The following is a 12797-nucleotide window of genomic DNA, read 5'->3' on the forward strand; positions in this document are numbered from 1 at the left end:
GATGGCCTCACTTATCATCTTCGTATTCTCATGACTAGAGAGAAGGTGAATGGTGCTACTTTCGAGGAGGTTGTGGATATTGTCCGTGAGATTGAGTCTGTTCGTTGCCAGGAGCAAGAGGAGAGAGAGGCCAAGAGGCCTCGAGGATCTGGTAGCTATAGTGGTGCTCCTTCGAGAGGTCAGTTTTAGCACGGTAGAGGCCATCCATTCAGGCATGCTTAGCCAGCTCGCCCAGGTTATCGTAGGGCGTCATCGGGTCATGGTTCTCACAGTTCTCATCAGGGCCAATCATTACTTAGTGCCCTTCCAGCTTAGAGTTCGTCCCGTGCTCCATCAGTTCAGGGCTCTTCTATGCCAAGTGCATCTGCTAGTCACTCCGGTGCGAGGGGTTCCCTTCAGTCCCATTCTCCAGCACATGGGAGTTGTTATGAGTGTGGAGAGATGGGCCATATTTGGAGGTAGTGTCCTCATCATCTTGCGGGTTCATCTTAGTCGAGGGATCAGTCAACGACTTCAATGCCAGTTACTTCACCACCACCCGCCTAGCCAGCTAGGGGTGGAGTTTAGTCAGCTAGGGGTCGCCCCAGAGGGGGAGGTCGATCAGGTGGCGGTCATGCCCGTTTCTATGCACTTCCAGCTAGACCCGATGCTATTACTTCAGATGTTGTTATTACAGGTATTGTCTCAGTCTGCCATAGAGATGCCTCTGTATTATTTGATCCCGGTTCCACCTTTTCTTATGTGTCATCATACTTTGCTCGTCATTTGGGTATGCCCCGTGAGTTTCTTGCTTCACCTATTCATGTATCTACCCCAGTGGGCGATACTGTTGTTGTAGACCGTGTGTACCGGTCATGTGTGGTGACTATTGGGGGTATGGAGACCCGTGTGGATCTTTTATTATTGTGTATGGTGGATTTCGATGTCATTTTGGGCATGGATTGGCTATCTCTGTATCATGCTATTCTGTATTGTCATGCTAAGACAGTCACATTGGCTATACCGGGTATGCCATGGATTGAGTGGCGAGGTGTGACTGAGTATGTTCCTAGTAGAGTGATCTCATTCTTGAAGGCCCAGTGTATGGTTGGGAAGGGTTGTCTTTCGTATCTAGCCTTTGTGAGGGATGTCGGTGCTAAGACTCTCAGTATTGATTATGTTCCAGTTATGAGCAATTTTCCCGATGTGTTTCCTGAAACCTATCGGGCATGCCATCAGACAGGGATATTGATTTTGGTATTGACCTGGTACCGGGCACTCAGCCCATTTCTATTCCGCCGTATCGTATGGCACTAGCGGAGTTGAAGGAATTAAAGGAGCAGCTTCAGGAACTCCTTGATAAGGGGTTCATTCGGCCTAGTGTGTCACTTTGGGGTGTGCCAGTTCTATTTGTGAAGAAGAAGGACGACACTATGAGGATGTGCATTGATTATAGGCAATTGAATAAATTAACAGTTAAGAATAAGTATCCCTTGCCTCGCATTGATGATTTATTCGACCAGCTTCAGGGAGCAAGAGTGTTCTCCAAGATTGATCTCCGTTCGAGTTATCACCAGTTGAAGATCAGGGACTCGGACATTCTTAAGACGGCTTTCAGGACCAGATATGGTCATTATGAGTTCTTGGTGATGTCTTTTGGGCTAACCAATGCCCCAGTAGCATTCATGCATTTGATGAACAGCATGTTCCGACCTTATCTCGACTCGTTTGTCATAGTCTTCATTGATGATATTTTGGTGTATTCGCATAGTCAGTAGGAGCACGCGGAGCATTTGGGAGTTGTGTTGCATATATTGAGGGAGGAGAAGATTTGTGCAAAATTCTCCAAGTATGAGTTTTGGCTTAGTTCAGTGGCTTTCTTGGGGCATGTGGTGTCTAGTGAGGGTATTCAGGTTGATCCGAAGAAGATATAGGCGGTTCAGAATTGGCCCAAACCGTCCTCAGCCACAAAGATTCGCAGCTTTCTTGGTTTGGCGGGATATTATCGCCGTTTTGTTCAGGCATTTTCATCCATCGCATCACCCTTAACCAAGTTGACTCAGAAGGGTTCTTCATTTGTATGGTCGGATGAGTGTGAGGAGAGCTTTCAGAAGCTCAAGACAGCCTTAACCACAGCTCCAGTGTTAGTTTTGCCATCAGCTTTAGGTTCATATACCGTGTATTGTGCTGCTTCAAGAGTTGGTATTGGTTGTGTATTGATGCAGGAGGGTAGAGTTATTGCTTATGCTTCTTGTCAGTTGAAGCCCCATGAGAAGAACTACCTCGTTCACGATTTGGAGTTGGCTGCCATAATTCACGCATTGAAGATTTGGAGGCTAATATGTATGGTGTGTGTAGACATGTGATTTTTGACCTTCCCTAATATTTTTCATATTTTAGCACGTAAATATTTAATTCAAGCCTAATACAGCTATTTCAACTCATTTTAACTCTTTTACTTTATTTTATTACAAGAAAGCAAAATTTACAACAATAGGTTCATTAATGTTTTGTAGTCATTTTAAATCTTGAAAAATACCAAAAATAAATTTGTTTTAACGGCCAGTCTTATTTTAATGGTTATTTTACTTAAGTAGGATTAATTAATAAATGAGATAGTATTTTAGTCTCGTTCGCGGGGAAAGAATAAAATTTGGGCTCAAGCGACCTATTTTTAAGCCTAATTTTTTTACCTAGCCCCATAATTCCCAAGGCCATAATTCCTAGACCCATACTCGTTAACCTAAATATAATCCTAAAATCATAAACCAATACAAGGAAGCAAGACCTAATGCCTAAATCATCCTAAGGACCTAAAAGCTAAAAAACAAAAAAACAATACAAAGATAGACCCCTAAGACCTATACACACGGAATGAGCGCCGCTGACAAAAGAGACCCCCCATCCCATCGATTCCTTTCCTCCTACACAGACCCGATTCGCTGCCCTTCCTCTCAACCAGTAGCCGTCGATCCCATTTTCTGTCTAGAGAAGTTAGATTGTGTGTCCATTACCAGTCTAACTTTTGGAAAGGAATTTACAGCTTCCATTATTCATGAGACTTTGAAAGTTGTGGTTGCTCAGTACAATGCAAGCCAACTCATCACCTAGAGAAAGAATATTCAGAGCTTGAAATCGACTGTTTCAGTCCAAAATCTAGCTCAAAATTAGCTGAAAATAACTTCAAAATCAGGTGGAGTTCATTCTCACTGTTTTGATGTCGTTCAAGTTTTCCGGTGAGCTTCGAGACGTCGAAAGTTGTTGTCCAATTTTTCGTTCAAGTTGTCGGCGAGGTCCCAGCACCATCACGTTTTCTGTTCGAGTCCTTGTCTGATTGGTTGAGCTTTGAATCAGTATTGTAAAGACGAGAAGGGAATTCCAAATCTTGAACGTTCTCTCTCTTCCCCATCAAAGAACGTTATCGACGTTCCAAAGTGAAGCTCATTATTCTATGGTTTACCGAGGATTAGTTGAGGTTTCCGGTCGAGAGGTCTGTTGTCGTAGTCATGTTGTTTCTGCCTTTATGACCTGCAAAATCAAGTATTGAGGTTTGTTTCCTACTTTTTAATCTCAAATTTTGTCGGTTCCTGTAATAAATAAATTTTGGCCTTAAGGTTCTATCATGTTTTCTTGGATGAATTGCGAATATCATCGTGTTTCATTTTAGTAAGTTGACTCCATCTTTGTGCTAAGTAATTCAGTGATAAGATTGGTTTTAAGTTTGAGAAATGATATGTTACTTGGATATGTTTAATTGCCATAGTAAATTTTGCTTTGCTGTTGATTTCATTAGAATAAGTGTTCGGATATAAAATAATGGTATTAGTTTAATACTAAGAGGGTTTAGGCTAAATTCATAAGTATTAGTATACCATTACTCCTTAAATTATTTGTTTGGCCTTTAGAAATTAGTTAATTCACGTCATTTTGCTACTGACAGTGAAATAGAAAGGTTTATTTTGTGAAGGCCAAAATGCCATTAAGCGACACATCCTTGATCCTTCTGCCTTAGTTATGGCATTTGACCTGTTTCATCAGGTTTGTTCAAATCAGATTTAAGATACATTAATATTTGTTTATATCAGAGATTTTGATCACCAAAAATAAATACCTTATATGAAAAGGTCATTATTTATTCATTTAATATGAATTACAGAAGGCAACTAGGATTATCTTGGCGTATTAGTTCAATATTCTTAGCCTTATAGTCAAAGTCATGAGTAGTATAGAAAATGTCATGAACTCTCATAGTTGCTTTAGGAGCGTTATTTTAATAATAATACCTTCCTAAACTCGGGTGTGCATTTCATGTTACCCAAATCCAAATCTCAACAACGTTAAATAAATGTGTTTTGGATTGCGGGTGCATTTCATGTGGCGTGGTCAAAAGACATATTTTAGATGGCGTTGAAATCTTCCTTAAACTAATTAAAAGCGGTTTAAAGTTAAAATACATATAGGTTCAAAAGTGTTTTAAAATAAAATAATAGGCCAACTATAAAAGTTGAGCGACCGTGCTAGAACCACGGAACTCGGAAATACCTAACACATTCTCCCGGGTTAACAGAATTTCTTACCCGAATTTCTGTGTTCGCGGACTGTAAAATAGAGTCAATATTTCCTCGATTCGGGATTTGAACCGGTGACTTGGGACACCATAAAATTATCCCAAGTGGCAACTCTGAATTTAATAAATAAATAATCATGTTTCGATTGTCACTTTAAGTTGGAAAAAAATCCTATATACTCCCCTCTGGGGGTAGGAAAAGGGAGGTGTGACAGCTCTGGCAACTCTGTTGGGGACAAAACCCAGAATCTCTGGTTCAGAGTTCAAGAATTCGAGCTTAGATGAATTGTTATAGTTGGCTTTATCCATTATCTGATTTTGTTACATGTTTGGGCCTAATTGGCTAATTGTTGCTTTTACCGTTCTGATATTCTGTGAACTGTATATAAACTGCTACGAAACCCTTCTTCTATCTAAGTCTTCTAAATCATGGAGGAGTGTGCACTTCGTGTGACTTCTTTTCTGTTAGAGTCATATCCCAAATTTTAGAACGAGGTTCGGACAAGTTGCAAAGCCGGTGAAGCTTCTGTAATCCTGGTACGCTACCCCCCTCGGCTCGAGTTGTCCGCTCGGGTAAGCCAGGTCTAGAACAATAAACCCAGGTTTTAAATCTAGTATAACAAGACTTCATGGCGGATCCCTAGTAAGAACGTTTGCTTGCATCACGTGCATCTGACTTTGGAAACTCAACACAGGGGTTGGGTCTGTCTAGGACAGGTGTACCCCAAAATAACAGACCATCTTGATGCATCCTATGTGCTACATGTTGCATTTCTTCAAGGGTAAAAGGGTCATTTGGCGGACCAATGATAGTTGAGGGAAAATAAAAAAAATGCGAAAGAAAAGAGGTTGAAGAATAAAAATGAAGCAAGTGGCGCCCAGTTATAATTTTCTTGCACACCTTTTCAAAAAAACCAAAAAATTGAAAAAAAAAATTAGAGTTTGCATTTTCCCGTCATTTTTTTAAAAAAATGGAAAAAATCAAAAATAACAAATAGAAATAAAATCCAAAAAGATGTTTACATGTTTCATCATTTTTTCAAAACAAAAGACAAAAAATATTTTTTTCTCTGAATTAGTTGTTATTTTTATTTCTTGCCCGTATCCAATCTGCTTGAAATACGCATACCTGATTCTCGTCTTTCGGGGCGTGATACGTAGGCAAACCACATAGGGTTCGGTCTTCCTAGTGAGTCTTAGGTTCTTGGATTTGCGGGGTCTTAGCCAAGTCTTGAATTTTTAGCCACATAGGTTAATTTTAGAAAAATAACCGCAACCATGTCTTGCATATGTCTAGTAGGCAATGTTATTGTCTCACATAGTGTTGGTTTAAGTTTTCCAATACATGTGTGGATCTATCTACCGGAGTTTGAGCATGAAAGATACCCCAGGATCACTGCATTCAGGAGCTGCTCGAGGAGCCATTTTAATGTCTTTGAGTCAATTGTTCATGTTTTACTTTCTAGTCCTATATAGTAGTATACAGTCTTTTAGGTGATGTTAGAGTTTGAATAGTCTAGTTAAGTTTGCCTAGTCTTTTGTTATTATATTTCTTATTTTGTATTTTGGAAATGTGTTACAAGTCAAAAATCTAAAAAAAAAAAAAAGAAGAAGAAATTTTGCGTTTTCGTTATAAGAAATGAAAAAAAAAATTCTTTTGAGATTGTTTTTCCTTTAGGCAATTGATATCAAAATAAAAATTATTTTTATATTTCCTCTACTATATTAGGACCAAAATTCAAAAAAAAAGATAACTTTCTTTTAGTCCTTCTTTAAGGTATTAATTCCAAAATCCAAAAAGATTTTCTTTTGAGGTGTTTCTTGGGGAAATTAGTGGAAAAAAAAAATATTTTCATTAGAACTTAGGATATTGTACATAAAAGAAAAAACATACTTTATCCTTTGTTTATCATTAGAAATTCTTCTTTAGGCAATAAAAATTGAAATCCAAAAATATTTTGTTTTATCTTTTTCATTGCTTGTTTTGAAATCTTGCATCAGAATATCAAATGAAAATTCAAAATATTTTTCTGTGATTTACTCTTTAGATTTTCTTCCTAAAAAAAGGAATCAAAAAATATCTTTCTCTTCTAGAGTTTTTCCTTAATAGAGTATTTGTTTCCAAGAAGAAAGGAAAAAATTCGTTAAGCTTGAGTTTAGAATAGGTTATAGAACATTAAGTTTAGAAAAAACTTTTTTTAAAAAAAGAGAGTTTTGCTTCTTTTATTTCTCTGTTCTCGTCGGATTAGTCATTAAGGTAGTAAAAAAAAGAAAAAAAAAGGGAAAGTTATTTTGTTTACTTTATTCCCGATCTTCTAGAACTACACAAAGATCTGACTCATGCGGCGTCATGATACGTAGGGTTCAATCGAATCATCTTTTTTTATTGTTAAAAGAAAAAAAAGGAAAAAAGAAATAAAAAGATGAAATTGTGGGATGTGAGAAATGAGAGGAAAGAAAAAGTAAATTAGAAAAAGAGGAAGGAAAATGATCAAGCAAGTGCTAGAAAAGCAAAGAAAAGAGAGGATTGAAATGAACAAATTGGGATGATACCAACTGACCTTCGTACCCTCGAAGTCATTTTAGAACCGATAACTGTGGCTAGGTACATTGCACGTAAAGTGAGATTATCTTATGTTAAATGCCCTAACGCTAATGTGATAGCTTCATGTTGTTATATTCATAGCAGAAGGGTGGTTGGTTTGTGGTTTTTAAAGTGGTAACTCTTCTCTACAACATAAAGTCAAAAGGCAATGGCAGACAACATTAGAACTGAGTTGGTTGATACCGGTGCCCGGAAGCAGTTGTTTGAACAGGACAATGGGTTGGTTGAAGAGGTAAAAATGTTAAGACAACACATGGCGGACATGTATCAGGCTTGGATGACTGGGAAGGCACCACCCCCGCCACCACCTAGCTTCCTAGATGATGCCCTTACCCAAACTCCGTACCCAATGCCAGATGATCCTCCATACTCTCCAGATCCACCTGCTTATCACAGCTTTCCCAACCACCCCATTAGCTCCATCACTCGTCCTCCAATTATCTTTTTCCAAAATTGTCCTTCTGTCATCTCCACTATCCCCAAAAAATGAATACCCACTCAAAGCTCATGATGCCCAATATTACCCCTTAGAGGTTGCCCACAAGGTTCCCAACCCATACAAGCAGGGCCTACGGGATGAGCCTTATGTTGAAAATGAAAAGGTCACAGGAAAAGAAGGGCGAGATGGGATACCCAGGAGGCTGAAAGGCATAGAACAGTCCTTAAAGAACAAGCAAGGAATGCGGGACCAGGGTAGCATGGCTTACAAAGAACTGTCTGTGTCCCCTAACGTTTGCTTGCCTGCGGGATTTAAAGTGCCAAAATGTAACTTGTATGATGGGTGTGGAGATCCGGTATCCCACCTGAGGGTTTATTGCAGTGAAATGAGAAGTGTTAGAGAGAAAGATGACTTGTTGATGGCCTATTTCAGTAAGAGCTTGACTGGGGCAGCTTTGGAATGGTATAATCGTCAAGATGTTGGTAAGTGGCCTACATTGGGTGACATGGCTCAAGATTTTGTTCGATACTTTCAATACAAATCAGGTGTTACCCCAGACCGCTTCTCCCTATCTAAAATGGAAAAGAATCCGGAGGAAAGCTTTAGGGAGTTTGGGCTCAGGTGGAGGGAGCAAGCTGCTCGAGTCAGTACCCCGATTGGTAAAGAAGAAATGGTTGAGCTTTTCCTACAAGCCCAGGGGGCCACCTACTTCAGTCATTTGATCCCGGCCTTGGGAAAGCCTTTCAATGATGTGTTAAAAATGGGGGAGATGGTAGAAGAGGGAATCAAGTCCGGCAAAATCATGAGTTGTTCAGCATTGAAAGATACTATGAAAGACATTCAGAACATCCTAGTAATTTTGGATGGAAAAAAGAGAAATAGAAAAGATGATCTGCTGGGCATTCCTACTCAACACTTTCAGCCTCGACATCGACCCCATGGATATCCTTGTGCACCAGATGATCCTCCCTAATGCTACTTTTCTCCACAGAAACCCCAAAGTCGTACGTCACTTTCCCAGTACCCTGTCCACAATACACCACCATATGCTCCATACCCACGAGGCCCGTGATGGCCCACACCACTTCCCCAAATGTCTTACCCGCCCCCTCAAACATATCAGCCCCCTGCCCGCAAAAGGTTCCAACCGAGGCTAGAATATAAACTGAAAAGACTACTGAAAAAAGAAAAGGCTTTCACCCCTATTGGAGAATCATATGCTAGTTTGTTCCAAAGGTTGAGGCAATTGGACATGTTAAAGCCGATTTAGATAAAAATGCTAAACCCTTTGCCAAAGAAGTTTGATTTTTCCCAAAGGTGTGCATATTGCTCCGATGCCCCGGGTCAGAGTACAGAAAAGTGTTGGCACCTGGAAAATGCAATTCAGAAGCTTATTAATGCAGGTGACATTGTCGTGCAAAATTCAGATGCAGCAGACACTAGTCAAAGTTCATCGCCTGTCCGTAATGAGAAACATATGGTGGGTATGATTTGTTCTAAAAAGGAATATGAGAATTCTTCTGATATCCTCGGAGGTCCACGTGCTACGAAGCTTTTAGCGCTATCAGAGTTTGATCTTAAGAACGAGCTAGAAAAAGAAACCCAAAAGCAATTTGTTAAGAACAATGTGATGAAGACTTGTGAAGGTCTTAGTATTGTTGATGCAGAATTCAGTGGCTAAGATGTTGAGCTTGGTGATTGGAAAGATGCTCCTTTCTTGGTTAGCCAGGGAGGAGTCTTGGTGGTTTATTTTGTCGTCATTTCTATTGTCCGGGTTATTTTAGGGTTGTGATTCGGATATTGTTTTGTGACTCAAATCCTTCTATCCTTTTATTTTGCCTAGTTTGTTTAGTCATAGTAGCTCGTTTAGTGTTGTCTAAGTTTATTCTAGGTTTGTAGCCCCAGTTTAGTTTGTTTGTTTTGTTGTCCAAACCTTTTCACCATCTGTCTAATGCAATTTTTTGTTTTTTGTGATTTCTAGTCATTTTCGTTTAGTTCTCTTTTCTTTTTATGGTTCTTTTCCTGTTGACTCTAGTGACATGACATGCACGCATAATTCTCAGCCTGGTTTTAAAAGTCAATTTAATCACGAAGCAATCAAACAACGTTGAAGATGTAGGGACATTTGAGGGAAATAAGTAAATGCATTTTGAGATCACTTCAAGCCCAAATTGTGTGAAACTGGGGCAGATAGAACATAAAGAAACCCTATTGAAATGCATCGTGCCGCATTGGATTGAAGCTAAAGGCAAGTTTGCCCAAATTGATAGGAGCCGTTCGTGGTAATGAGAGTGAGAGTGTTTTCCAATGGTTCTTTGTACTTAACAAATGTAGAAGGCAAATGTGTGGATATGGCTATCAATTCTGATGCAGTCAAAAGATATTATGTGTGATTTCTTTGATTTGTTTAATTGTGTCATTTGCATCTAGCATGCTTTGAAGATTGGAACGACGAAGGCATTTTGTTCTTCTATCTAAACACTTTATCCTTTGTTACCCCCTTTAAGCCTTATTTACTTCCTTTCGTACCCCTCTTTTGGAATCAGTAGCAAAGATCAGAAACGCAAGCGTGAAAGATAAGTAAAGGAAAAGAGAAAAAAGAAAAGATGAAAATTAAAAAAAAAGAAAAAAAAACAAAACAACAAAAAGAAAAAAACAAAGGAAGAAGAAAAGAAAGAGAAAAGAGAAAATCACAACAAAACAAAGCGTTTCTTGTGACATGAACTACGTTCGACCTGACTCCCTTTAAGGATACGTAGGCAGCCTCACGGTTCGGTCCCACCAAAATAAAATTCATAAGTCCCCAAGCAAGAAACTGGGGCAAAAGTTGTGGTTGTTGTAAGAAATCTGATTCCGAAAGTTGTAATTTTGAACTCATTTGAATTGTTTTGAGCCTTTTCATACCATTTCTTTCTAACGCTTTCCAAAAGCCCACGTTACGATCCAAAGAAAGACCTCTGATCAGTCTTCGAGAGGTGCCAAGTCGAGCAAGTACAGGTGATTCATGTCAGGGGAAACACTCTGGTCCAAGCAGGAAAAATAATGAAAATGAGAGTCTTATTGGTGAAAACCCTCACGGGCATCATAAGGCGGTGAGAGCTGCGAGAAATCAAAAATGAGAATCTTATTGGTGAAAACCTTCACGGGCACCTTGAGGCGACCGTAAGTTGAGAGAAAGAACGAAATGAGAGAGGCTTGATGGTGAAAGCCCTTCGGGCACTACAAGTCAAATAAGGATTGTGAACCAGATTGGATAATCGTAGCATTGAAGCTCAGTTTCACGGTTTAAGGATAACAAGAGTTGGACATCAGACTTGCTTACAGAATAGGCCACAGGTGCATGTCATGGTCATTAGAGTTAGTATCCACATCTGATAGGTTTTTACTTTGTAGTTTTCTTGTTAGGACTTATCTCTTTCCTTTGTCCTTTACTCTGTTCCTTTTGTCTTGTTTACTTTCTTTTCCTGAGTCTGTTGGTCAAAATAAGTGATAAATGACTTTAAAATTTGCCACCAGCTTTCCAATTACACAAAATGAGATTTGGCTAGCACATCAAAATGGCATAAATCAGGAAAGAACAACAAGCGCACTGAGTTGGTAACAATCAACATGCTTGGGATCCATGAGAAATACAAAGGTCTGGTATGTTTCAATTCATGAATAATGCAACAGATAGAGGATGTTGGGTGAACGGGTCAAAGGTATTCTCTATGATGAGATCAACAAAGAAAGTGGTTAACCAGTGACAAGCGAGGTCTTCCAAGCAGAAATCAAAGTTATCATGACAAGTGAGGGAACAATAGACTTCAAGGCCAAGGCCAGTGATTTAAGTTAGGAAAGAACAGCATGCGCACTAAGTGGATGGCAATTAACGTGCTTTGGAATTCATAAGAAACACAAAGGTGCAGTACATGTCAACACAAGAGCACGATGCAACAGATGGAGAGTGTTAGGTGGACGGATCAAAGGTATTTTCGGTGAAATACAAAGGTTGGTAAATGTCAGTTCATGAGCAGTGCAACAAATAGAGGAAATTGGGTTTGAACGGAGAAGGGGTATTTTCTGTGATTAGGACGACAGAGAAAGGTTAGCCCATAAACAAGAAAGGTCATCAAGTGGAAATCAGTTATCATGGGAAGTGAAGGAGTAATTGCCCTCAAAGTCAAGGCCACAAACCAACCACCACATTTTAAACTGACAAGATTTTTCTTTGATTGAAACAGGGGTAGAAAGTTACGATTGTTTCGGGGAAATTCTCCATACGGAAAGGCAAGCACCAGATAGGTTTGACTGTAAATTTTCAGGACCGTCCTGGATAATGGGACTTAGCTTTAATACTTTCTTAGATAACAAGATATAGCAGAAGTAATACCTTCAGAAGATATAACTTAGCTTTAAAATTATCGTTTAATTAAGAGTTGTCAGGACCCTCCTAGATAATTGGGAGTAGTTTAAGACCCTCTTAGATAATAAGATTTAGCAGAAGTCACACCTTTAGAAGATATAACTTAGATTTAAAATTATTATTTAATTAAGAGTTTTCAGGGCCCTCCTGGAAAATGGGACCTAGTTTAAAATTCAAAACAATCATGAGTAGCTTAATCTAGCATAAATGTACCCCAAAGGAATAAAAGTTGGCTTCAAAGTTTGCATGTTTAAGATAGGATTCAATTAGGAGTTTTCAGGACCCTCCTGGATAATGGGATGTAGTTTTAAAACTTGCTTGGATAACAAGACTTAGCATAAGACATACCTTCAGAAGACATAATTTAGCTTTAAAATTGTCATTTAAATAGGAGTTGTCAGGACCTTCCTGGATAACGAGATCTAGCTTTCAAATTCTTGATAATGTTTGGTAACATGATTCTGTTTAACACTTACAAATGTGCCCATCTACCAAACTGGGGCAGAAAATTTTCTTTGTTTTATCTATTTTGTTGAAATCAGGCACCCATTTAGAGAATAGGGAGAAGAAGTTCAAGTTCAGCAATCAAGCGCCCACCTAGAGAGCATGGGAATACAATTCAAGTTCAGCAGTCAAGTGCCCACCTGGAGAGCACGGGAATACAATTCAAGTTCAGCAATCAGGCGTACACCTGGAGAGCACGGGAATACAATTCAAGTTCAGCAGTCAAGCGCCCACCTGGAGAGCACGGGAATACAATTCAAGTTCAGCTGTCAGGCTCCCACCTGGAGAGAACGGGAAT

This window comes from Nicotiana tabacum, chromosome 22 (assembly GCF_000715075.1).
Source record: "Nicotiana tabacum cultivar K326 chromosome 22, ASM71507v2, whole genome shotgun sequence".
NCBI lineage: Eukaryota > Viridiplantae > Streptophyta > Magnoliopsida > Solanales > Solanaceae > Nicotiana > Nicotiana tabacum.